Below are 26153 nucleotides of genomic sequence, written 5' to 3'. Positions count from 1 at the left end.
TAGTTTGTTACACAAGTGCCTGGAGTTGTCTTTGGCTGCTTTTCCCTCTTCTTGCGATCAGAATTTCAAGAGGTCAGATTAGTGAGGAGCAAACATACGCATCTACTGAGTCTCATTGACTGTATATGTGCAGAAACAGGTTGTCTGTCTGTACTGCCCTTGTTTATTTTATTTTTTTTCAAGAGTAAAAGCAATGCTGCAGGTAGATTTTGAAGAAAGCCAGAAGAGAAATAAGCTGAAGTGGGGTTTTTACTCTCTCTCCTCCTGTTGATGAGCCCCCCTGTGCCCCATGTTTCATGTCAGACTGTCATTGGTGTCCTGCAGGGTCGAGTTTTGGGTCACGTCAGTGTGGTGCCAAGTGTCCTGGTGTCTCCATTGCTGTACAGCCACACTAACACACACATATATACAAGGAATTCACACTCGCAAACAGGGAGGCACATACAAAAAAATGCCAGTGCTACACACACGTATGTGACATGCATACTGCACATGTATGCACAAATGTATGCATGCTCACACAGACTGTAGACTCTATCATGACTCTAGTTTCTTTGCCACCTGATCAATCATCCCAACTGCCATTAGATCTACAGGGGAGGCATTCCATCCTAACAACTGGAGAAGGGGGTAGTGTGTATGTCTGTGTGAGGGGAGGGGGGCATAGATTGAGACATGAGGGGGGGAATTTAAACGTCATGTCTAAAGTGTTATACATTTGAAAAGTGATATAGTTTGATTCCAAGCAAATTAGTATAGTTAGTGTGGCTGACGCAACCGTGGCTTCGTCTGTTTGTTGATCTTCCAAAACTTCTTTTAATAATCACCTCTGAGTTTTGTCATTCCTCGTTCCATCTCACTTGTCTCAGGTGCTATGAAACATATCTGGGAAATGTAGGAGTGAGAAAAACTACAGTTGAAAAGCTGAAGAGAGAGTATAAAGGAGCTGCCTCCAGCTTAGGTCACGTTCAAGCATGTTTTGCATCATTCTAGTGTAAAAGTAGTAAAGGAGGAGTGCAAAGCATCTGTGGATAAGGTACCTTATCTCCCCTGCTGTCAGTATCATGCACCCTGTCCCTCCTTCTCCTTGCCTCTTGCTCCTCTTTGATTTTTTTTCTATTTTTTCAGTTTGCTGAAAGAGCTGACTGTGCTGCTCCAAGTGAGCGTGTGTGCAGTGCATTGTTCCCCTCTTCCTCAATATGATGAGAAAAGCTTGAAATAACAAAGACTGGGGGTGGAGTGAGACCCTTCTGTTCTCTGTTTCATCTCCCCTCTCTCTGTCTCTCTGTTCTTACTTTTCCAGATGACAGTGATGCTCTCTGCAGATCTCCTGCAGGTGTGGGCCTTTTGACCTCCGACGGAACAAATTGCACACTCATCCCTGCACACACACACAGAGACACTGGGATATCCGTGTAAAAATACATGCATAGATATAAATGCTCACATCAAGGTTCTGTGCATATTCTGAACAAATGTATTTACATGCAAATACCACATTTCATCATTAGGTTGCAAACTGAGTGACCATCCATAACAGTAAAAAGATTCAACATGAATACACACAGGTGCACAAACATTCATACAACTTCAACCTCTCTGGTTTGAGAAGAGGACAAACGTATGCACACTATGCAACTATGTGGACAGGATTATCTCAGGATTCGACCTGCTGACCTTGAGGAGGTCATGTGTGAGGCACAGGCTGCAGTCGTCGGCCTCACCAACACCAGAATGTCTGACTTCTCAGGAATCTATGCAGCGCCGCTCTGCCTGACCATGCAGCGAAACCCAGAGATCCACACAGCAGATGGACCCCTGTGTAAGGCGAGCAGGAGCATAGGGGACATTTAAAAAAAAGAGGGCAAAGACACAGAAAAAACAAAGATGACGCACAAACTTCAGCTCATAATCAACAAGTTTTGAGTTTGTGAGTGAGTTTATGCCTTCTGTTTGTCCATGTCCATAATTTTTTCTAATTCATATCAAGTAAAAATTCTGTCAAATAATTCATGCCTAGTCATGACCAAGCCCTATCTTAAATCCTGATAAATATCTTTACCGAGAGCATTATTTGGACCCCTTGTTACATATTTATAACTTTTTGATTTAGTGTTTATCAAAGTTATTAAAAAATGGCTGCAGGGCCTGAGCTAACACACAGCAGTCTGGGTGGCAGGAACAACAGAGCCGTGATTTATTGCCAGAGAAAAAAAAAACACTCCCTCCAAAAACTGGAGAGCAGCTTCACTACCATATAGAGCTATTTAGATCCTTCCATGGACAACTTTATACGGGCCTCTCCTTGTCTTCTCTCATGTTCCACATAATTTGGGTGCAAGTGCAACGTGTGCAGTACATGTGTGCAATACATAGCAGCCATATGTGAGATCTGAGATGCAGCTGAGAGGAAAGATGAATGTTGAGGAGAAAGTAAGTGGAGGATTCGCTCAGGAGAAGCCCAACGTCCAGCACTGCTCACCTGTCTTGAGCATCCTGTGTGCATCAGACTATTCTCTGCTTTTCTTTGGCAGAGGCAGGTTAGAGAGATCTCAGCTTCTGTTGTGTGGTAGATGCAATCAGCTTCAATCTGTCGGATCATTTGTTTCTATTTGTGCTGCTCTGCATCACGCTCCACACCCATTGTCTCTCCAGGTGGCAGTGCCTGGCTTATCAATTGTTACCTTGAACTAATAAAACATATTCAGAAATAGGAGATTCATTTGAGGTGGACCCTGGAGTCAGTGTTCATATTATCTGCTCACCTCACACGTAAAGTTGGACACGTTTAAAAGCCCCACGAAGGCTCTGCAGTGGTTACACATGGCTCACCCAGCCTCGCTGTCTCTCCCCCGGGCAACATACCGCTTGTTATCCCACTTTTACCTTACCATCAACGCCACACAAATCTGGGTGTGTGTGTGCATGAGTATGTAGTTAGAATGTGTTGCCATGTCTGCGAGTAAGCACGTGCTTGTGTGTATATATCTAACTGTGTTTTTGCAGGAGTTTGCACCAGCCGCAATCACTTTTGATGGATATCTACTCTGGCTTTGGGGAGCTGTATGTTTTCCAGTGGGTGAGTCATGGGGCTTCTGACGGATGCCTGTACCAATTTACGGCTACTGCCACTGCTGCTGCTCGAGTTCCCCACCCCAAGTTTGTGTGTGTGTGAAAGTCTATGAATAAGTGTCCTGTGTATTGACTGGTTGCGGTTGTAGTTTCCAACTTCTGCTTATGGACTTTCCACTCTTCTCTTGAACAGCAGACGAGGAGAGTAAAGGGAGAGTGGGGCAACCAGAGTCCTTTAATGACACTGTCTACACACACGCGCGCACATGCACACACACACAAACACTCACACAGGCTGCATTAGAATGACTCAATCAGGTTTTCCAGGTGACTCACTCCTGTTGTCAGACTCCGACATGATGATCACACAAGTTATTGATCTCACTCAAAGATAAATGTTCTCTGAGCAGCATGTCATCTAGTTACACACCCTTTAATGCAGACAAAAGTGCATGCCATTCTTTTGTAAAATTTACCTAACCTTACTGTTGAGAATGAACGCACCAATGTGTGACGATAACAACGCATCTGCCGTTGAATCACCAGGCGAAGCTGTGGCTCGGCAGGTCACACAGTTCGGGTGTCATGTGGGACTTGAACTTTTGAACTTGTAAATTTCCGGAGGGGTAGATTCTTTACCTGCAACACCTTACTTGGAAGAGCTTACTTGGATTGCTGCATTCATTTAGTAGCTTGACAGCCAAGTGCCTCAAAAGCCGTTTCAACTCTTTGATATCCCTATCCAAGACTTCAGAAGATCAGACTATTACCAGTAATCTGTGTTATATATATATATATATATATATATATATATATATATATATCCAAGACAAACATGGAGGTAAAGGCAACAACACTGAATCGTATCCTGTTATGATTGACACTAGATAAGTAGGGTTCATTTGTGAAAAATGACAGCTGCCTCTCTTTTGCCTGTGCTAAATTCTGGACAGTTGCAGGTATGCGTGTGTGTGATCGCAGAGTATGTTTGCCATACTTGTCTGATATTCAGTCAGTAAAGATGAGAACACATGATACATGATATTGCAAGTGTGTGAAACTAGTCAGCCAGCGAGAGTCTTAACAGTTAAATACAATGGATAAACCCATGCTTGCTAAAAGAATAAGAATCAGTTCAAGAGTTACTCAATGGATTAATGGTGAAAAAGCCTTGACAGTAGTGGTGGAGATAATTATAATGAACTTCATTAATAAAAAGTAGCTAAAAGTTATTTTAGAAAAAATAAATATAGAGCCTATGCATACATTCTAACTCTGGAGACGTATCTCGCCAGAGCCTTGGTAAGTAAACTGAAGGGGAAATCCCCTCCACAGCAGGTATAAAGTTTTTCTACTTCAGGAACTATAACACTCTAAAGGGATCACATATCTTAGAGTCTTTTGGCTAAAGGGGCTTATTTCAACCTTAATTACTTTGGTAGGCCCCAATTTCATGCAATCCACCCTGGCTGAGGAAATGGTGAAAGAATAAGACATAGCTCGGATCTCCAAAGACGACATGGCTGTAATATATCAACCATATTTAAGAACTGTGTGACTCATCACCGAGTGTTTCAAAGATATTGAAAACTTTTGCTCAAGCCTGTGGCCTGCCAGGGGGACATCCCACCTGGGAATCATTCAGTGAATGGAAATACAGCTCATCCTTTACACATGCTAAATGCAGCTTATTCTTACATCCCCACAATATGGGTGTCGTTTTCCATTACGAGACGAGAATTAATAAAATCTTCAGGCTTTCATGCAAATACACGTGACCTGACCACCCGGTCAGCACCCGAGGCTTCCTGGTTTATTCTCTCCAGAGAAGAAATGCCAAATTCCTGACCCATACGTGAAGCCTTTTATCAAAGTTCATCCCTGGTTGAAGGGACTTAACTTCTGTTCACTCTGTTTTTATCCCTCCCAACCTCATCTGGAAGCAAAGGGGTCTAACACACCACTGTGACTCCTGTCTTCTTTGCAGGCTATTCTAGGCTGAGGTTACCCAGGACACCATTTGGCTTCACCCAAATTTAGCTACCCACAGTATGCCTGAGTTAAATCATCTGTGTTTGGTATGCAAATAATAAATATTCATTAATGGTTCCTTAAATTCTTCCTCATTATTTTGTGTCAGCTCTGTAATCTCTACTGGGATTTTATCCTACTTGGCTTCTAGAAATAATCCTAAACTAATATTGACATGTGCTAAAGAAGTGCGCCTGCGGTGGTAGAGCGGGACCAGAGGGCTGTGAAAAGGGTCGTGGAGCCAAGGCCAAACCGCAGGGCTACACAGGGAAGAGAGGGTGGCCAGCGGAACAAGGGTGCATCAAAGACACCAAGATGAACAACCAACCTTGTCTGCACTCCTCTCCGCCTTTCACACTTATAACCTATTTTCAGAAAGACCAACATGAGGGCTAGCAAAGTCTTCATTATTGTTGTTATCATTTCCAAACAGGAATTTTCCGAGCCAAAATATATTTAGGGACTCTGCTATATGGTGTGTATGCATGGACTAGTACAGGGACTTGGATGTTTAGTCCAGCAACAACATACGCACCTCTTCACAGATCCTCATGTGTTTATGGAAAATCATGTTCTGTCAGTTTTACTGCAACCAGTGGGTCCAGAGCCCCCTAGCTGCTCTGCCGAGTGGTGTGGCTCAGCTGAAGGATGTACTTGGCTGGGCAATGCCACTTTGGGCGTTGGTCCCATCCCTACATTGAGGTGATGAAGGAGGACTCTGTCCCCCATACCTCCTCCCCCACCCATGGCCACAGAGGTGAGGAGGCACCCAGGGGACACGCTGGCTAGTGTCTGAGGCCACATTCACACAGCTGACAAGACTTGGCTTGGCCCCTCTCAAGGTGATGGTGCCAGTGTGTCTTGCCCCGCTGCAGCCCACGGTTGCCCTGCTCAGATGTGAAGTGCTCCACAACCACTACAGTATAGTCAGGTCAGCATTTTCCATGTCTATCCAATCATGTTGGAACTGACTGCATGCAGATTCCTGAAAATCTGGATCAAACCCTTCTTCATTGTGAAAGGAAAAAGGGATTAAAAAGTGTTTTTATATTTAAGAATAAAGTTAAAGTCAGAATAGCATTTGTTCATGTGATCTGTTGGATTGTACATTCAGATATTATTACAAAATTTCAGCTTGATGGTGGTTTTAGGAATTGGCTCTTTTGAAATCTCTTGCACTCGGCACTCTGCCATCTTGCTGACAGAGAGGGCATCTCTGTTCACTTCATTGCACTCTTAAACATTGTCTGAACTCACCCTCAATCTTCAGTCCTCTAAGCAGGGTCATGCATTTGTTTTGATATCACAACAGAAAGACTTAACTGTGCCAGCCTGCCCAGGTGCTGGTGAATGGGGAGGTTCGACAATGGGTCATCAACTGAATAGAGCATCAAAGGCACCACTGGTGATTTGATGATGGTTGAGGGTCCATGCATAAGGGTAGGGCCTCCTGCTTCACAGAGTTGTTTGTGAGTGAAAAGCACCATCATACAGGTTCACCCGGCCTTTGATTTGAGTATTTCACTAAGTGCTATAGCGGCGCTTATGTCGGCTGCATCACTGATCATTGGCCAGCAGGGACAAAAGGCTGAGTTAACCAGGTGTATTGTCCCATCTTAATGGCAAACATGGGCAGGAGCCGACTGTGATTTTTAGTTGAAATTTTACTGAAGACCAGAAGAGCTGTAGATAAAAGCAAAAAGAAAATAAAGCTGGTTTCTTTTCCTTTTTTTTTCTCTGTCAGAGAACCAAACACTTGATCCAGTTATCACCCACATGACCAGTGTAGCTTGCCACCTGTTCGTGGGAAAGCAATGTTCAAGGGAAGAGTTCTCAAATCTAAGGAGGGATAAAGAGAGAAAAGAAATAAAGAAGAATGGAAAAGCATTTAGTTTGAGCATGCCGGGCGCATACCGAGACTCAACTCGCAGATTCCAAACTCTAGCTGATGGAAGTGAGCCAGGTCGCCTCACACGGGAGGGGAGGAGATATAAAAGAGAAGACAGAAGAAGATGGAGTAAGAGGGGAAGAGAGTATGAAAGGAGGGGTTTCTCGTTGAGGGGGCATTAAAGAGATTTTCTCTTTAATCAGGAACCTGCAGGATGCTGATGGACGAGGGACAGTGAGTGATGGAGGGAAATGGTGAGAGGGGAGACAAAGATAAAGGGTAGTAGCTTGAGGAGCACTACAGCTGGAGTTCCTCAATACCTGCCACCCCTCACCCCAATAACCTCTGCCTGCCTTCTGTTTGCCCCTGTACCCCACCCCCAGAAACAAAGATGTCACCGCATGTCTCCTCCCTAACACCCCAAAATGTACTGATTGAAAGAAAAAAGATGCTGAGAGCAGTGCAGGGATCGAGCAACACTGTGAATTGCTGACCTCGGCTGTTCACTGACACTCAGGCTTTGAGAGAGGACGGCAGCCAAAGCAGGCCTTGCAAGGATTAATAGCTCATGGAGATGCAATAAGACAACCATGCCACAAGTGGTTTGTCATGTTCTCTCTACAGTTTCTCTCAGAGCTCCCACCATATCTTTATCCCACATGCGCGCGCGCGCACACACACAGACACAGACACCCCCACACACACACACACACACAGACACACACCATAGTCCGGACACCAAGATCCCAGGTTTCGAGCTTGGTGCATGTGCATGTGTAGAGACCAAGTGAGCCTCTTTGTTCAGTGACACCATCATCCTTCACTCTAGAGGTAACGCACTGACAGACTGTTGATTTGCTAGAAGAGAGATGGATGAAGACACTTTGTACTTTGAAGAGAGAGGGAGGGGAAATGGACTGATAGGACCGAGAGATAGCAGATTTTGGAAGAGGGTGTGAAGGGGTGAAAGAACATAGAGATAAGGGACAACATCAGAGAAGACAGAGGAGAGAGGGGAGCTGAGAGATCTGACATGATTTTGGATTCACTATGTTCAGGCCAAAGCAATGGGAGCTCCATCCTCCCGAGACACAGCGGCATCACATTCCAGATCACTGTCTCCACTGTCTCTCAGCTGGACATCTCTGACAACCAATCCTCATTCAGAGACCCTTGTAACCCAGGCCATGAGAGGGTGGGGCAGGGTCAGGGGTTGGGAGTTCTGGGGTTGACAGACAAGAGAGATTGATGCCCGTTGACAAAACTTGAGCCCCACTTGGTCTCAGCAGCAGCCCTGCCTGCTCCCCAGGGGCCAAGGGGGGATCAGAAATACAGCTACAATCCCCCATCCCCCAAACTTGCATACACCTAAATGCTATCCCACTTTCCTGCCCTGTCTTGTTTGATCCTGTCTTAAACTGTAAGAAGAAGCAATGAAAGGCCTCAGTAAAAGGAGAACTCTGACATATATTTTGTTACATCCAGCCGTGAATTCCTGCGGGGTGCATGGGGCATTACTGCCGATGTGACCATCAGCTAGAGGGGAGCACAGTGCTATTAGGAAGAGTGGAGTGAGTCCAGTGGGTGGAGGTGTCGTGGAGGGTAAGTTAATGCAGCAGGAACTGTCACTGATAAGGTCACGTTGGGGAGCAGCACAGGCTGTTGAAACTCACAAATGGCCTTTGAAAGATATTGTTATGCACGGCCAACTGGATCACTGTGGGAGGAGGCGGTTGATGAAAAAAAGGAAGCGGACAGGTTGTGCGTTATTGTTTGTTGTGACGTTAGAGTGTTACCACACTTCCTCTTGTAGAAAAGAGTCGACAAGGACAAGGAGAGCAGAACATGGAACACGGACCCCGGCTGTGAGTGCGGATCGTTCACTCTCTCCTCCTCTCTCGTCTCTCGTTACATGAAGTCATTCATGTGGAACGTGAGAGCCCCCTCCGGCCCTCTGCTCTCTGCCGAGAAAATGTGAGATGCTGGATATATACTCTTTGCAAATATGTACAAAGTTGTTACATTTCACCTGCTGGAGCAAGCAACTACATAGTGCTCTATGTCTATGTGTGTCTGTGTGCCCTGAAACATCTTTGTGAAGTAATAATGTATTTGCTGCATTTTGTATATAGCAAAATGAATCAAAGGAAAACGTGTTTTTATACAGAAAATATAGAGTGATCATTTTCAGTCTGTACAAGAAAGTGACAGCAACAGTATGAGTGAAAATATAACAACAATGCAACAATCATATAATGAATTATTTATTATGTTTGCGGTTCTTGTTTATGTTTTTTATCAATTGACTGATATAAGTTTTTGTCTGTAAAAAAACTTGGATTGTTTTAATTAAATCAAATTAACATACAAGCATTAGGAGAATTAGAACAAATATTTTAACAAAACAATAGCAGTAAGACGTAATTGTGGAAAACTGTCTTTAAAAAAATGTCTAATTATTTTAATAAAAATAAGTGAAACAAATGAATGAACATAATAATAATGGGTACATGGGCTGACTTTTCACGCAAAGCACCAGACCTCTAATTTTTTGACGTATTTGTTGATGTAACAGTTTCCAGACTAGTAAACAATTAGCCGGTGCAACTCACTGCCCTCTGCCATCTTTTCAATGATGTCATCTTTGTCAAGTGCCATAAGAATCTCCTTCTCTGTTGCCACAACCAAAACAGTGAAAATTTGAAATTTCCAAGAGCTTTTACTTTTAACCTCTATATCAGATTGTCCTGATATTGGGTGACAATCTGAGGTGGTGAACTGTCATTCTGATGAGAAATTAGTCATTGATGATTTCTCATTACCACTGTGCAAACAGGTAGTTTATTCACACAGTGGTAATGATAAATCATTAATGTTTTTACTCAATGCAGCAGCAATTTTTTATCATTCTTTTTTATTATTTATCATTACTTCATTCACTTCTATAAATGTGTGTATTTTGATTAACTCATTAATCAATTCATTTGTTACCTCATTAATTAATTCAGAGAAAATGATTACATTTAGGTAATGAGCAAAATCATTTCAGCCAACTGGTAGATGTTTGTGTTGTTTTTTTTCAGGGAAATACTAAATAAGATGGAGGTCAGGGCTGAACTAGCAGACCTCCCTCCATCTCAGAAGAAAAAGGTGAATATTAGGAGTAAACAGAGAATAATTGGCTGTTTGAAGCTCGGCAGGAGGTCATGTCCACATCCCGGCCACTTCCACTCTGTTTCCTCCATTGATTGGGAATGTTTATCACATTAGTGGGAGGTCAAGGATTGGGTCAAGTCAGAGAGGGGCTAGCGGTCTGCCAACCAACAGTCTGGCTTATGATACTGTCCAGAGCCTGACCACAGACATGAAATCCTGTCGAGAGGGCTTCAGTGGATTTCACAGGTCATCAGAGGGAGAGCGTGAACAAAGGTGAAAGCTTTAGAAGCACAAGCAGATGAAGAAAAGAAACAAGAAGCTTCTTTCAAATACCAAGTAATTCAAGTTTTTCCATCCATTTGCCAACCAGACACCTTTTTACACCTACTTGTTAACATCCTCAGACAGCTATTAACCAACCTGTGTTCAAATCCTCCTCTGTAATTTACAGCATCAGCCTGATTTTAGAGCAGCAGGTCGCTCACATGGAGCTTTCATCTCCAGACAGAGGCCCAGTTCAGCTCCTTTCCCTGTGACCTGGGCCTTGGCTCGGCTTAGCCTCGGGCACAAAGACATCACTCTCATGAATGACAGGACTCGGACCTCCCCTGCCTCCCCATTTGACCCCCTTGTTGGTTTAATTGTGTGTAATGCCAGGGCCATGCCCCACCCAACCCCAGCAGGCCCCCAGGCTGCCGTGGCGAGGCCCACGGGCTACAGAGGCCAATTATTTCCTTATTGTTGACACAGACAACCTGACAGTCTCCCTCCCACATAACTCCTGTCCTCCCATGTACTCCTGTCTCTGTCTTCCTCTCTTTCCATCTTTTTCAGGACCACCTAGGTGTTTTCAGGGCCAAATCCAGGGGCCGGGGTGTTTTTATCACGCTGTGCTGGCAGGATCCTCTCTTCTTCTGCTCACGCTCTCTGCATACCAGCGGAGAGAGCCATTAACAATGATGACGGGAGGGTGTGAGAGGGTTAAAGGTCACCTGCTGTAGACACAGTCTCTTGTTTCTTTGTGACACAGAAGGCTGCAACAAAAAAAGATTATTATTATTATTATTATATTTTTCTATTTTCATTTTTTTTCTATTTCTATTTCTTTTCCCAATTTTTTAAATTATTCCTAACTCTTGATCTGGTTTTCTCTGCATTGAGAGCTGTGTTACTCTCTGGTTGGTCTTGCTTTCGTTAAGATAGACTTTCCTTAACTATTTTCATGAATGAAACTGTGACCAGGAATAGACAGACAAACATCTTGTCTGCATTTAGGGAATGAAGGCCAAGCAATGTTTGGCATTTATCCTCCTTTTTCAGTAAATGAGTGGTGTCAGTCACTGGTGATGACCACTAGTCCCTCTGTGTTCCGTTTTCACAAACAAATACATCAAATGAAGCTAGCCATTATTATTTTTCCCAAAAAATTCTTAAAACAGTCAGAAGGTCCTGGTCCTTCTTGTACATCAAGTGTTATTCTCACATTTTGTCTATGGCTGTAAGAATATCTAAAGCTGTTCAGTTATTATGAATGTATTACATTGAATGAATGGTGTAACTATTGATAATATAGAGTGCCAAGAACAAGGGTTTTACAGTTAAATGTCCCTCTGTTCTTGAAAACTATGTGACCCAGTCTGGCCTCCCTCTTTAAAAGTTTCTAAACTTGCTCCTGGACACAATGGGAGTGAAAAAACAAGTCCTGCCCTGACGAAACATTATCATCCTTTATATAAACAACAGGGGGTCAGGGACAGCAAACTGTAAATTGTAGACCTTTTTCATCTCAAGCCGTGCGTGGATGCCAGCCAAAGTTTGGGGAGAAGACAATGACAAGACCGTGAGTGATTGCATTTGTGTGTGGGAGTTATGATCTGCACCTTTCTCCAAGTTGTCAGGTAGTTATTGGCAAAGGGATGGAAAGTGATCGCACTTTGATGTGAATGAGGGGGCTTGCCAAGGCCCAGAGGACCTTTTTGAATTAAGGTGCTTGTGTGAGCGTGTACACAATATGTGTAAATGTGAGTGCACAGCTTATATACATATATATATATATATATATATGTGTGTGTGTGTGTCGGTTCTCACCCTTGTCGCTGTGTCCTTTCTTAACAGTTAGGATTTAGGAGCACAGTGTGTTTTAACAATGCAGCCTTTATGTAGACCTATAACTACCCTGCTGTGTGTGTGTGTGTGTGTGTGTGTGTGTGTGTGTGTGTGTGTGTGTGCGTGCGTGTGTGTGTGTGTGTGCGTGTGTGTGTGTGTGTGTGTGTGTGTGTGTGTGGTATATCTGATTTGATCTCTCTCCTCTGTTCTCCAGCCTAAAATGTGTTCCCTCCACTTCTCAGTGTCCACACAATATCCAGTATGTGACAGTAACTGTTCTGCAGGGATACAAGTCCCACCAGGTGTGTATGATGTATGTGACAGCCTGATGATTTAGCACCGCAGGTCTGTGCTTTTTAACGAGTCAGAGGAGCCTGCGCAGACGGATGGATAAGTTGGACCCATGGGAGCCATAGAGACTCCTATAGAGAGGTCCAAAGGCCGCCTGACTCTGCCCCAGAGACAGTGCTATGACTGGGGTGTCCGTCCAGTCTGGTGCGGGCTGGGGCTGGTCTGCCGTGTGACGAATGGGACACCTGAGCCAAACTGTAACACCACCAGCGTGGTGGGTCCCCCTAATCACTCTGGCTGCCCAACTTCCAGCATCAGATTTCAAATTCCAGGGGGTTTGATGGTGGAGCTCTGGCCCAGTGGGGCTAAGGTGTCTGGCTTGCTTTAACAACAAACATTCACAAACACTCCTGCACATACCAGTCAGTGCCCTCCAACACAAACCTTAAAAACAGACAGATGAGCAAATGAACATATGCTTTTCCCACATGCAAACATGCACACAACACATGCACCTCGTACCCAAGGGTCCTCATAACTGTTACTGTGATGAAGTTATAGGGCCAATCAAAGCCAACCTGGGTGTCAGATTGGATCTGGATCACAGTTTACAAGACCAGTTTCACCCAGCAGATGGTAGACAACTGGAATTTTTGAAATATGATAACTTATATGCTAGATGATGCCCTTCCAATAAAGGGAAATATATGGAGAGAATATACCAGCTGTTCCTTTCCATTCAAATATCTGGCTGGGCTTCTTCAAGGCTGCATGCAATAACACATCTTAGAAGTATTATTATAAGTCCCTTACATTGTCACGATCAAATAAACCTGAAATGACCAGGGAATAAACACTTCTCTAAATATGTTATTGACAGTTAAAGTTGGCTTACTTTGTGGTTCAAGAGAGGAGTGGGGTTGGATCTATGGGTGCAGCGCTTGATACTCCATGATGCATTGCTCTGTTGACATTGTAAACTATACTATTAGTTTACCGTGTTAATTGAATATCTAATAGCTTGCATAGAGCAGATGGCCTGAAGTGAAACATGCCCTTCTGCCCCCACTCTTTGGGTTTTATTTCTGGATCAGCTGCAGGAGGTGGGGTGAGAAAGGAGCAGAGGATGGTCTCTGTGCCCGGACTGAAGCCTCCCTGTTTAGGCACATGTGACCCACTCCTCCCCTCATCTTTGCCGACATCCACCATGGCCAAATTTAGGTGAAGGGAAAACTACGCAGGGAGATATTTGAGTAAACTGTGTGTCAATAGTGATGCCTGCCAAACCAAACTCCATTTGCACTTGTTTCTCTGCTTAATCACTCATCTAAACAAGCTGGAGGGTTGGTGGGAAAGGAGGAAGAAGGGCAAGGGGGCGGGAGGTGGAAAGGTGAGGAGGTAAGAAAGGGGGAGAGGATGGGGGTTTGCCAAAATAAATGCATGAATGCCGTCTTTGACTGGCCGGCATCTTTGAAGTGAGCTATAATTGCAGGCCTCTTGTCCAGCAGTGGAGCCTGTGGCAAGCCAGACCCTGGCCAAGCTGAGATGTCTGGCTGCAGCACTGAGGAAACGTCATGGCTTAACAATAAACAAAGTCAAGAGGCCTCAGCTCAGTGCGATGCTGCGTCATGCTTTGGTGGCATGCGGAGTGGAAACACACAAAAGATCATCAGTGGCCGCTTCATTCATTTGTTGAAATTCGGAGAAAATCAGCTGTTTATAACCTCCAATTGCAAAATCATTACACTGATATTAAACCGGCGTAGTTACACACCTCTGCTGCACCGCTTAGAAATCCCCCCTGACTAAGAGATGACGGCACGTGTAACAAGCACCACTACGAGCACGAAGGAGGATCCTCACAAAGCTCCTTTCAGTGCAGCACATACATTAGGTAACGCTTGAGCCCTCTCAGAACAGCATTACCTGTGTGCACTGTACTCTGCTGCTCCCAGAGAACATACTAACTGTATGAGCATGTGTTTATGTGTTCATGCATGTACATGTACATGGGTCCATAGGGAGGGGGGTGGGGGTGAACCAGGGTCTTGAGACATGAGAGCCGGATGTGTTGGGGTAAAGCTCTTTCTGACCATGGTGATGTTTTTCCACTGGGGCAGGACTGTGACAGGATTACGGATTACATGGGCTGTGATTAATACACATCCCCTTGATGTCTTATTTAGAAAATAAACTCACATAGACCTGTGATTATTGGACAGGGCTGCATATTCTCCCTGAAGAATACCTTATACAATGCACCTTTCAGCTCTTTTTACACTGATTTTTTGCTATGGGTGTGTTGTCTGGGTTTTTTTTTTTCCTCAATTTTCCACAGCAGCACTTGGGAAAAGGGGAAAACCCAGCTTGGTAATGCCTTACAATACCCCTCGGTGTAGGCATATGTAACTTTGTACTACTTTTTTTAAACCGAAAACGGAGGGGATCAGTCAAGCGTTGCAGGCAGCAGAACTGTACTTGTCAGCGCCGGGCTTACAATGGCTGCAAGGTGTTGCTTGTCTTTTGTTACCTCTGCTGAGGTGGTTGTGTTTGTGCGTGTCTGTCTGTTGCTGCAGAACCGATTGGCACAAAACCTGAGAGAGGTCATGGGAGGAATCCAATACACTTGTGTGGCTCTGGTGAAAGTGGTTGATACAGGATTTTTCCTAAAATCCATTTCCTTAATGTAATCTTAATCATTTCTCAGGATATAATGTATGGATCTTGATGTGAAACATTAAACATGCTCTCTAAATATTATTTGCTAAGTGAGTTCTATTTGAGTTTCATTTCCTCCTCAGCTCAGCTAGTGTGATTTGACGTTTCTCCTGAATCCACACACTGTGCCAAACATACATTCCAAGTCCTGCAGATTCAGCGTCCCTCTTTAGCTTTTCACAGCCCTAGGAAATGTAAAATAAAGCCTGGTTTGATGAGAATGCAGTATCAACACTTTTAGGGGGACACCGTCAGCCAGATTCTTTCTCGTACAAACCTAAACTGTTTGTCATTCCCACCCACATTAATGTCCTTGTGGTCTCAGCTGCAACGTGCATCCTCTCTCTGCTCTTTGCAGCAGGCAGATTCCCTCCTTGTATTGCAAACCCTGCCACTGACTGGAGGAATCCAGGCCCAGGTGGGGGGGTTGACGGATGAACACCCCCCACCGTACCCCTTCCTCAGAGTCACGCACACAGCCTCTTTCCTCAGAGTGCACACACCTGTCCCTGTCTGGGCCCCTCTCAGCTGCCAGTCTGAACCCCAGCGTTGTAGGGATCCAACAAAATCTGAGGTTTTCCCTCACATTCAATTGCTTCACACAACACACACACACCTGCGCTGCAAAGGTTAAACACAAATGCACCCATATTCATACATTCCCAAACAATAACACACTGGGCATTAAAGAACTCACTCACACAACAGATGGCGAACTTGATTCTCTGAGCTGCTCTGAAGTTGCCAAAACACTGCAGAAGTTTAAGACACCGTGACGACAGGAATGAGAATACAGAAAACTCTTAAAAAAACATTGTGATGTTATCTCTGAAAACCCTATTGTACATTTTACATTTCGTATGTATGCATTAAATGGAATTTTGATTTTCCTAGATGTACCCGACACTATCTTTTGGAAAACCTAGACTCCAGAGAGTCCTCTACATGCACATCAATTTGATGGATGCTAGAGCACTGGTTTAAAACTACTAAAACTAATTTAAAACTCTTATCACTAATGTGTGAAAATACCCTAATTGATCAATTTACAGACTTAATGTAATTGATGGTAATATTTACATGTGAGCCAGAAGAGTTGTGGAATTACGACATTGAGTACAAGAAGGCAAAGCTGAAGAGTGAAAACAAAACTGAAGCGCAGGCTCAGACACATTGATGAGCATCTGTGAGAAAGAATTTAACAGAGATACCATATCACTTGGATGTATGATAAAATAACACACATTCTGAATGAGCAGAACCAAGGACTCAAACACGGGTGTGCGCACTTGCCTCCCATTGTCCACCCGTTTGGAACAAACCACATTCAGTGGGTGCTGGTGTGGTGGGTTGAGGGTAGTCTGGGAACAGAACAAAGGGCAGCGAATGCCCCTCCTCACCCCTATTCCTCCCGATATCACAGAACCAGCTCACCTTCCCACTCCCACCAGCCAGGTCAGATGGAAGGGCTGAAATTACAGCAGCGCAGGCTCCAAATCTCCCTTCATTCTCCACACATGCCAGACAGAGGGGAGGAAAGAATAACAGGCTTTCTCTGGACTTCCTCTCTCTCTGCCCAGGACTGTAGCCCAGCCCACCAGCAGATAACCATTACAGCTCATAAAGACATGGAGAAAAGAAGAAGGATGAAGAGAGAAAGACAAGAGGGAGATGCTGCATTGTGCTGAAGGCAGGAGGTTAGAAGCAAATATCAACAGGCAGATAAACTATACATCAGAGAATTGGGAGTCTGAGTATGAAAAGTGGTTGAACAGGAAATGAAGGAGACTAAATGATTAAAAAAATAGGTTGTAGTAGTCATGAATGACTAGTTTAAGGAATGAACAAAAGAAAAATTCCAGTTACTGATTATGACCAGAAGAGAAAGAGAATCAATAAAGAATAAGTTATGAGAGACAGGGATGTGGAATAGAAATGCAGGATGACTAACATATCAAACACACACAAAAAAAGAAAATGATGACAGAAGACAGACCTGGATCTTATCCAAGGCAAATGAATAACACACTTGAGCTGCATGCTGATCCCACACACCTAGTGTGTCCCTCTGGTTCTCTTTCATCTGCAGCTCTGAAGCAACACCAGCACACGTGAAAATAGTTCAAGTAATAAAGTGTGGAGGGGCAGTTTCCCCGAGTCCTCCTCAACTCACAGACAGCGTGCAGACAGATAGAGAGGCTGCATGTGCTGGGTGAAGATGTCATACCTGGATGGAAAGCGAGTGGAGACAGGAAGAATGAGAAAGAAAATGAAAAAAGAAAAAGGCAGAGTGAAGGATCCATGACAGCAGAACATATTGGATTAGGGAAAGGTTGATTAAGATTAATGAACAGTTTGCCCTGACATAAAAAACAAATGGTTCACATCTGAGGAGGAAAATATGAAATGATACTATAAATGAAGTGAAAAGTGAATGCATAAAGTTTCTTTATGTGCAATCTGTGTGAATCCGTCCATGAGCACACTGTGGAATCTAAATTTAAAAAAATGTTTTGGTCGTATAACTAGCAAAAATGATTATTTACATTATAATGCATGATAAGGTTTTATTGTTTATTTATATTTCTAATCATACACAGCCAACTTCTAACAATGTTTATTAAGTGTTATAGGCTAGGTAACAAGTAAGTCAATAGTTAGACTGACAATGCATCTGGTTGTTTACACAACCACGTGCCTCAAAAGTCAGTGTGCAATATTTCCTTTCGGGCTTTGTAGTGGATTAAAAGAAAAATGAATATTCAAATGGAAATACTCCAGCTCTAGTATTTCAAAATTGAATTTAAGTACATCCCTTTAATAAATATAATATAATCATAAATATTTTTTGTATTTTGATTTCTTGATAATTTGTTAAAATTCCCACACCAGGGGCCTCGGCTGTCATCTCAAAACAACTTCAGTCTCACGTTTAAAGAATGACCTGCACTGCCTGCAGTCATCCATAACAGGCTTCTGTAACGTCTACAGCGGCACATCTGTGCTTGTGTGATGACACAGACAGACAGACAGACAGACAGACAGACAGAGAGAGAGAGAGAGAGAGAGAGAGAGAGAGAGAGGGAGGGAGAGAGACAGCAGCCTTGAGTGGAGAGGTGGCTCAAGGCTGTAGCGTGAGTCCAGAGATGTGTTTTGCTGATGTTATCTGGACAGCTGTAAACAATTCATACTCAGAAGCAGACTGGCCGAGACACTGGGACAAACTGAGCACTGAGACATGCTGATAGTAAACTTGGACTAACTACAGCTTTAAAAAACCTGGCTGATTCACACACTCACACACACACACACACACACATATACATACAATATGTTTATTTGTTTTGCTGATTTAGTCAGAATTTCTCTTTTTCATCTTCTTTCCCTCTTTGTGTTTCTCCATTTTGTCCTCAAATTGTAACAAACTTGTGATTCATGTTTATTGTGCGGATGTTATCACACCCATCACATTCCCTGTTCTTCTCGTCTTTCTCCTTTTTTTCAGCGTGGTCGTCACAGCTCGCTGCCACTCCATCACACGCACACCCACAATGCCATCCTTTTGGTGAAAAAAAAGGATCTGATTTTGCCCCATCTCATCCACGTGATACGCAACCAATAACACATTTATTTTGAACATGCTCCTTTAATTCTGCAGGCATTCTGGATGTCTCACTAAGCCGGTCTGTGTTTGTTTTAAGGTTCTGTTCATCTTCAATACACGGCAAGTTGGTGCATTGGAAAGAGCCAAAGACTTGTCACACTACAGCACATCCACAGCAGTAGCATGGTTTAATGCATACAGAGCAGCAATGCATTTAGGATGCTCAGCCAAGCCTGTCCATCAAACAAGACTCAAGCGTCTGGTCGCATGTGCCTTGTGTTTCTTGGAGGACCTTTGTTTCCAAAAGCCATGAATTATGAATTCAAAGTGAGTCACATTGGTCGCAAAACTCACTTTTCTACTCATTATGTGTTGACTCTGGGCTTTTTGTATGATTTTTGGAGCACGCGCACACACACAAGGGACAACACACTTCTTCCACATTTTGTCTATTTGCTGAGCGCTCAACATGCAGCTCAGTGTTTATGTGTCTGTGAGCAGACGCCTCAACCGACAACGTGTCTGCACAGTCCTGCCATCTGAATTCACTCAGTGATTCACAATTAATATTTCCCCCTCAGACATTTCTAATGAGTAATTTATTGAAGTGTCCTCTTCAACCCTGCATGTTTGTCTGTGTGTGCAGGCCCATCTGTATGGTATCTGTACACTGGCAATTGATTACTGTTGACTAATATCTTTGGCGCACACGAGGGTATACTGGCAGGTTTCTGCACACTAATGACATTCCTCAGTGTGTCTGTTTTCCTCCTGTGTCTTATAGCGTTGTTCAGAGCAGGACAGCAGGTTGCTTCACTGTAGAGCTCAGCTTGATCCAATTCCTTTCCTTTTAAACTGGATACTGGGCCATGATAACGAAGGTGGCCATGACACAGAGAGAGATACTTAAGAACATTGCAAACATTTGTCACTTAGAAAAGCAGGAAAAAAAACCCATCTCTTTTTTGTGCAATTTCAAAACAACGACTTCAGCGTGGTGGATACATTAAACTGATGAGAGTGCAAGCTGAAACAGCACTGGAGTTTTGTTACAGAACAGTAGTTCCTGGCTGGAAACATTCTCAATAATCGCAACACATGGGAGTGAATGGAGAAAGGTTGTGTAAAAGTAGCATAAGGCCAAGTGAGAAAGAACAAGAGAGGGAGGGAGAGCAGATCATGAAATGTGACTGGTAAAGTGATAAAATGGGAGATTGTGGGAGCAAGCGTGAGAAGCAAAAAGAGGGGTGTAGAGGAGTGTGTGTGTGAGTGCGTGCGTGTCTGTGCGTGTGTGTGTGTGTGTGTGTGTGTGTGTGTGTGTGGTTTTTCTGCTTGTGGATGTTGTAGACGGTAATGCTATACCTCCTCTGTGTTTTGACATCTGAAGACTAATGGAATAGTTTCATACCAACAAAAAAACCCAGACTGTTATAAGGACTCTTTTCTAGACGAAATAAAGGCTGCAGACTGGAGGCATCGTTTTCCCATGATGCCACTGGCGCCTTCGTACCTGATAGCTACAGCTATTTATACAGATTATTACACTCAGATTATTACCAACTCCGACTTCACAGTTCGGCAAGAGTGGGATGTCTTCAATGTTCAAGTCCAAATAAGAGACAGCCAGATGGACACTGTTGTTCCGCTGGGGAAATGCTGTCTGCATAATTTGGATCAGAAAGCTGCAGGTGGATGGAGAGAACGAGAGAGAGAGGGGGCTAGAAGTTTATGGACTGAGAATGAGAAAAACATCCACATCATCAACAATGTGTTCAGTTGTGAGCGTCACCCCAGGTGACCCTGAGATAGATGAAGTAATACACTTATTAAGCAAGAGACCTGAGTGTTTGCGTCTTCAACACTTGGCTTTTGTTGAAGCACAGAGACTCAAATCTGCACATCACACCTAACCTACAGGATTACATGTGTCATAAGTATAAGTGAACTAAACTTTCAGACCCACCTGCATGCAGTGGTCCCTCTCACACTATCTAGCGCGTTCTTTTGTAAACTAGTCCAATAGCGAATAAATACTTATGAATGTCCGTCAGACATTTATGGCATTAAATTAAGTTCCCATGACTAATAAAGACACCTGTTGGGCATTTAACTCAGAGCAGGGTGTTGGGTTGCAAAGCGCGTAGTAAAAGAAAAAGAGTGACAGTTAACACCAATCCACCAGATTACATTGCAGATGTTGGTCTGGAAAGGGATATTGTCTGAGTCTTTAAAAAAATCTTGTTCCAAATCTGTCGCATTTCTCTGTGATGTTTGGGAATATTGGGAAAAACGCATACAAAACATCCTACAGTATGTATTATGTAGTATAATACTGTTTAAATTCAAGAGGTTCATGACGTTTTTTCCAACAGACAGCGTGCAACCCAATATAAACCAGTGAGAAGTGTTCGGACCAAACAGCACCAGCAACAGATGTGAAAAAGGAAAAACTGGCAGAAATTATGAGTTCACAGAAAACCCAATCCCTTCCATCTGTGTTGCAAAATAGGACTATCAGGACCATCAAAGTAAAGTTTAATATTAAAAATAATGTGTGTTTTCTTCCAAAATGAGTCAGAGTCATCTGATCTTTCTCTGTGGCTTAAGGTTTGGTTAAGTTTGGGCAACACAAACTGGTAAGAAAGGGCTATAATTAGAAAACAAGCTTGGTTGACGTAAAAAAAACAGGAATAAGATATAGGCAAAGATCATGTTCCTGTTTAAAAGGAACAAAGTGATGGTCATGAAGAAATAGGATAAGAAACAACACACTCCCATATAAATATCCAGTATAGTAGTCCCATGCTTGTGACTGCGTCGTGCTACTTCTGTTAAAACTCTTGTAATTCACATGACTGAGATATCTGAGAGATCACGTAAACATGAAAACATCACTGGGGGTAAACTCAACACAAAATAGTGCCCTTTACTGAGAACTTCTCACACAATCAGAAACATTAATGGACCTTGTGTTGGGCTTCTCTGATGCACAGGTTCAGTCACTCTTAATTTATCTCTATTTCAGGGCCGGAAGCCTTCTGGTTTCCATTTCTAGTTCAACCAATCATGTTTGAGCAGGCTTTGGTTGTCTTCTGGAACTAAAACAGCAACAAAAAGTAATGGTATTTGTGTTTTGTGGAGAAAGAAGTTCGACTTGTGTGGTAAAAGAAACTTGTCAGCTGTAAAAAAGTGTAGAGGGAATGGAAAATGGAGTCTTGGCACTTATATCTGCTGTCTACACTGGGTTTCGGCCGTTGCCCCCAGAGTCTAATTCGTCATCAGACAATAGCTAGCAATGGCCATTACATTACATTTGGGTTTCAGTATCTTGCCCAAGGGCACTTCAGAATGCAAACTGGAGCATCCTGGGATTGAACCACTACCTTTCTGTCTAGTGAACGACCATCTCCACCTCCTGAGCCACAGCTGCTCTTCATGTAACAAAACACACGCTTCACGGTACAGCGTGTCCATCTGTGTCACCACCAGCTCTCCACAGTATTTAAGAGAGAGTGAGTGATTGGTTAACCGGTGACACCTCTCTCCTGCAGCTGGATGCCACCACGCCCACCCTCACAAGGATGTATTATCTTTTCAACAAATAACTTGAACCATGTCACAGCTTTCCTAATATTTTGTATCACTGCCTTTTTATGTAGTTGTGGTCGTCATCTTTTCTTAATAATTTGAAGGGTTAATAGAGGTTAATTATTTTTTTCTCGTCCTTACAGCTGTTGGTGTTGAACATCATCTTCTTTCAATCTCCCTGGCTTTGTTTCAGACAAAGACACCTTTTGTGCTCCAACTTTAGCGAGCTGTAACACCTCAACACTTTCCACAACCCAGGCAGCTACAATCTCTCTGTCAAGTGTGATATCATTCATCTGGAGCTGATAATGTCTTGGACTCCACCGCCATCTCTCAGATATGGTTGCTGTGGTCTTTGCCTGACGACGTCTCTGTTGTGGCAATGTTTAGGAGATAAACCAGGTAGTATCTTGTTTGTATAGTCTTTGGAGTAGGTGATAGAGTGTGAGTTCATGGTTGAGCTGTCTTGTTATTTTGGGGTCACATTACAGCTCACTCAGCCGTTATATTGCTGCTTTCTGAACTTGCGTCTGCATAAGGGTAATGTCAAGAAAGGTTTAGCTTCATGAATTCCATTTAACAGTTTGTTTATTCTATTTCAGTCCCAATCCTATCACTATAGTAACTTTCATTCTTCCTGGGGATACTGGGCTGAAGTTTTAAAGAAAAGTACAAAAATCTATCCTCATATTTACCTCCCAATTAACCTCCACACTTTCCAACCTCTTTTCCCCTCTTTCCGTGTGACCTTCTCACCCCTTTCTATGTTTTTATATCACTGGCCCCCCTCTTCCAAACACAGGAAACCTGTGCTGGAAAACCCAGCTTGTGTGTCACTCCACTTTAAAGTGAGAGTATCAAGTAAGAAAATAAATTCAGGATAGAGAAAGTAGCAGCAGAACAAAGCAAAACAAAACTGGTGTGGCTGCAGAGCCGGGATCTGGCTGATGTCCATGTTGATAGAAAGGTTTAGGCACAGGCTGGGAGTACGCTAGCGTTTCAAAAAAGCCGCCTCTGATGCTATCACATGCAATCTCTGTGCCATTAGACTGCCAGGCTTATGATTGTTGCTCTGATTATGTTGCAGAGGGTTTAAGACAGCCATCTTGTATCCATCCAAACAGACTGCAGGCTGCCAGTGTGAACAACAGACAATGGGGCACGCAGCACAATTGCAGCCAGTGTGACCGTGAAGGTATTGTCTTTCAGATTCATTATTTAATGGCGCCTGCATAGAGACCAAAGCGTGAGGTGTTTAAAGATATGATCAGGCTTTCCCCAGTGTCAATTTAGGGCCAATTTACATGTTTTATAGGCCAATGAAAGTCACATCGGCCCACCGGGAAAGTGCCCAGTGGGCCAGATGGCCAGTCCAGCCCTGCCTACAACCGACCCAGGCATCGGTCTATGTACGCTAGCTGCTGATCACTCACCTGACTAATCCTGCAAAGTTGACAGAATCCGTGGTCTGAGAAAAAGGCACATTTCAACTGAGCTCTGTCACTGTACAGCTCCATTGCCAGCCTTCAAGGAGGGCGCCGAAAGATGATCATGAAGCACAGGCAGTATAATAATAATGTTCTAAAACTATGCTCCCCTCGCACAAGTGGTGCATTGTCGGATACAGGCTGTCAAATGTTGGAGCTGATTAAACAGAGGTGTACATCACTCCTTTAATCACACATCAAAGATGCATCACCGGCAAAGCGACAGGATGGGCCGTCCCATCTTGTACACTTCAAAGAGGTGGAAAAATCTCACACACAGACGCGCTGTCACACAAGCACCTTTCACTTTGTCTCCGCACACAGACCGACACACACAGACAATTTAAGTAGCTCATATCAACAGCCCAAATATCCTTCAGTGGGTAATCTGATATCAGTAGGAACGACTTAAAATGCCACACATAGGTGCGCAAGCATCAAGATGAAAGTGGGAGATTTCCCAACATGTCTTAACGGCTTTGTTCTAGAAAGATCCCGAGTGGAGATTTATCTGGAGGAATGTGTGGGGAAATAGCAACCTGCACATTAAGCAGCCTGGCAAGGAGAAAATGCGATACAGAGGACAGATACAGAATATGTTTAGGTGGTGGTGGAGGGGTGTTAAACATTCCTATAAAGTTGGTGTGGGGACAGGCAAGGCTGTGTTCCATGACCGTGTCCACATGTTGACAGCTTTACGCCTGTGGTCCTGTACTTTAACTGCTGCCTTGGATAAACCCAAAAGCATGGACTCTCACCGCTTGCTATATTAACTGGCCTGGGCTAAAGCTCAAAGGTTCTGTATGAACACTTTAAGAGAAGGATGAATGCTGTCGATGAAAACAGTCAAATATAACACAATTTTGTTTGAATACAGCCAATAAATGTCTGCATGTCTCCACCCTCAACAGGTGCTCTGTCTTAGATCCAAAAACCAACCTCTAAGGGCGGACTTCAGATGACGCACATCCCACTGGTTGAGTTCATGGACCTATGAACCTCCACCCCTAACCCCGGTTAAAAAGCACACAGCTTGCCTTTCCTCAGTCCACCTCTCAGGTCTTAATCACAGAGGAGGAAACATTGTTGGTTTGGCGTTCACGGTCAAGCTGTTTAAAAGGTTAAAGGGTTGTTCACCCGAATTACAAAGGAACATATTTTCTCACTTACCCCTGGAGGCTTGAAGCCATGCAAGTAGTTTGGGTTTTATTTGACCAAGTTTTGAAATTATTTATTATCTATTGGGAGTGCTCAATATCAAAAACGTTCCATGATCTGAGCTGTTCCTGGAGAGGTGTTAACCCCTATATTAGCCATGTATTGATCTGGATGGATTTCCATGAAACTAGGCCTGTCCATGGCAACCAGATGACACCTCAGTTCAACAATTCCTGTTGTGCTACCAGCAGCTTAAAATAACATTAAAATATGTTTTCAAAAAATCCTCAACTCTCTCTGAAAATGATGGATTGTCATCATTGCAATCTACTGGCAGTTGGATGGATTGGTACTCTGCAGAATCTTCATTGCCGTTTTGATTCCACGACATCTCCCTCACAGAGCCGAATGTGCCTGAAATTTTTTAGTAGTTTGGGAAAGCCAGGATTTATGACAGTGGCATTTCTTTTCATGTCATCACACAGTTTCTCTCTATAAACAGCATCAATGTAAGAAAGCACTGTTGAAGATGTTGGAAGTAGCTGATCAGTGCATAAACATGTAACTACACTGTCAACACTTGTGCACGGGAGCCCAACCATGGAAACAGATGTTTGCTCACTGTTTCTCAACATGTTCTAAGCCTTCTGGTCCACACACAGTCCTCAGCCAGCCTCTCCACACCACCTCCTCTGTCCATTACCACCTCTCATCCCACTTTCACAGTGTCACAGTGAGACCATCAAGCACCAGCTTTGATGACAGTATTAAGTGTTCCTAACTCGCAAGAGCGGCTCAGTGTTTGCCTTGATCCAGTTGCTACAGCGTGTAGCAATGGTGGCGTGTTCTTCACCCCATCGGTGGTTAATTTTATACATGTGAAGTAGCCGCTTTAAACCTGATTACGGTCAGGCAAACACAAATACACAAGTTCACTCAGTCAATGTTTTTCAAGGATGAACTGATACATGTACAACACATGTGCAGGCTACTTTTACGATGAGGCAGAAAGCATCGTGTCAGTCCTCCCCTACGGTGTGAATGATAATTAGTG

At 43.6% G+C, this 26153-nt stretch overlaps 1 long non-coding RNA gene across 1 annotated transcript; it reads right to left on the bottom strand.

Moving 5' to 3' along the window:
* Positions 1–18650: 18650 nt before the first annotated feature.
* LOC138407832 (uncharacterized) lies at positions 18651–24165 on the bottom strand. Its single transcript, XR_011241147.1, has 3 exons — positions 23888–24165; positions 20424–20548; positions 18651–19728 (listed from the first exon to the last, which is right to left on the bottom strand). It is a non-coding gene; the product is annotated as an uncharacterized lncRNA (long non-coding RNA).
* Between the last annotated feature and the right edge of the window lie 1988 nt (positions 24166–26153).

Source organism: Paralichthys olivaceus, chromosome 5, assembly GCF_024713975.1.
Source record: "Paralichthys olivaceus isolate ysfri-2021 chromosome 5, ASM2471397v2, whole genome shotgun sequence".
Taxonomy (NCBI): domain Eukaryota; kingdom Metazoa; phylum Chordata; class Actinopteri; order Pleuronectiformes; family Paralichthyidae; genus Paralichthys; species Paralichthys olivaceus.
Note: the sequence above shows the minus strand (reverse complement) of the source record. Positions and strands in the feature narration are given on the sequence as shown.